This window comes from Suricata suricatta, chromosome 12 (assembly GCF_006229205.1).
Source record: "Suricata suricatta isolate VVHF042 chromosome 12, meerkat_22Aug2017_6uvM2_HiC, whole genome shotgun sequence".
Lineage (NCBI taxonomy): Eukaryota > Metazoa > Chordata > Mammalia > Carnivora > Herpestidae > Suricata > Suricata suricatta.
Window position 1 is genome coordinate 8,195,523 of NC_043711.1, and position 2,275 is coordinate 8,197,797.

The window sequence follows — 2,275 nt, forward strand, 5'->3', positions numbered from 1 at the left end:
GCCCCCCACCCCTCTTTAGGAAGGAACAGAGTTACCAGACCTGTGAGCCTCCTTCCAGAGATGATTGATTAATTTCAGGCTGGTAACTTTACCCTGAAAACGAAGTCGTAAGTTTAGGTTTAGAAGCAGTAGCAGAATGTTTAAAAGAACATATGTCGCCCTATTTATATTTAAATTTGAGATTTGTAATGACTGCTAAGGACCTCGGAAGGGTTTGCTTGGTGGAGGCATTTAATGAGACTAAAGAATCTGATGTATCACTTTTATAAATGACATCTATTATGTTTCTTTTGAAGTTTATTTTGAGAGAGTGAGAGCATGCAGAAATATGCGCAGGTGCACAAGTGGGGGAGGGGCAGAGAGAGAGAGAGAGAGTCCCAAGTAGGCTCTGCACTGAGTGCTTGAACTCACAAACTGTGAGATCATGACCTGAGCTGAAGTCAGATGCTTATCTGAGCCACCCAGGCACCTGGCCATCTACAATCTCTAAGTGATATCTTTCCTTCCTTCCTTCCTTCCTTCCTTCCTTCCTTCCTTCCTTCCTTCCTTCCTTCCATCCATCCAGGGCAGAGTCTGACGTGGGACTCCATCCCACAATCCTGGGATCATCAAATCAAGAGTCAGATACTAGGTCAACTGACCGAGCCACCCAGGTGCTGGAACCCATTATGTTTCTAAATGGATCTAAATGGGATATCCAATGGCCTCTTTGCAAGAGGGTCCACTTACCCAGGTGTGTAAGTAACATAATCGCTGTAATTGGAACCCAAGGCTTAAGAGAAACTGTGTTTCTACAAGTATAATTTAAATGGACTATACATTTACAAAGTAACCACAATGATGGATTTTTCTAGGCACCAAAGCTGTCCCAAGCCCAGACACTGCCCTAAATCTGTTCGATTTGAGGAACTCATAGGCCAGCGTGGCTGGAGCAGAGGGAGCGAGGGGTTAAGTGGGAGGCGATGAAGGCGGAGGGGTGAAGACGGGGGGGTGTGGGACAGACAGTCCGGCGCTTCGGGGGCTGCGGGGATGGGCGCTTTATCCACAGTGAGGTGGGCGTCATGGAGAATTCTGAGCTGAGGGCCAGATCTAATTTAGATTTTGCATCGTTTCTACCAACTGTTGGATTTGGGGCGCGGCTACCGGGTGGGTGGGGCAGGTGGGATAAACTGGGTCGTAGGGGTTTCCCCTGTACCCATTAAAAAGGGAGGGTGCGCGTGGGGGAGGGGGTGTCCTGGGAAGTTCAGGGGACACCCAGCAGGGGGACCTGAACATCAAGGTGTCCTTCTCAGACCCTTGATCTGTGTACTGCCGCCCCCGCGTGGCCACAGCCGGAACTGCAGCCTCATCCTGCAGACCGCCTTCCCGTTTTGGTGAGCAAAGACTTCTTCCCGCTCCCCATCCCTCCACCCCCCACCCCCGCCCCGTGTGCCCGGCATGGAGAGTCCTGCAATGGATCCATCCTAGGACTGCTCCAGAGAAACTCCGAATGAGATCCCCGGGCGTTCAGATGCTTTCAGAATAACCTGCCGAGCCATAGGCTTCTTGGGAAATCGCGCATTGTATCTGCTGCAGAGAGATTCGCAGATGAGTCTATGGCGGTACCTTTAAGAACGGGGAGGGGGAGTTCAGGATTGCGCCTGGGTAAGAAAGGACATCCTAGGCAGAGGGAAGGGCGTGTGTAAAGCAAGGTCAAAGCTGAACTCCTGAGAACATCCCCCCTCTCACTTGCCTTAACTGCTCCTCTCAGCCCGGGTCACTGGGACCCACACCTAGAACCTTTCTCTCTCTCTCTTTTTTTTTTTTTTCCCAAAATAAACTTAGATTGTATTGTAGTTTCACTTAACAGTATATAAAATGCTGTGTTGTGACAGGTATCAACTATCCATTAGATATTGAATCATTTCTTCTTAAGCACTACTAACTGCTTGCTTTTCTTGAAGCTAGATCATTCTGAATGTTTCCTGTTAGACCTATGAGGGCAAACATATGGTTTCTGTCCTTCTCTGCCTGGCTTACTTCGCTCAGCATGACACCCTCAAGGTCCATCCACTTTCCTACAAATGGCCATATGTCATTCCCTCTCATTGCCATGTAGTATTCCATCGTGAATATATACCACATCTTCTTGATCCACTCATCAGGTGATGGACATTTAGGCTCCTTCCATGTTTTGGCTATTGTTGACATTGCTGCTATGAACATTGGGGTACATGTGCTCCTATGCCTCAGCATTTCTCTATCTCTTGGGTAAATCCCTAGCAGGGCTATTGCT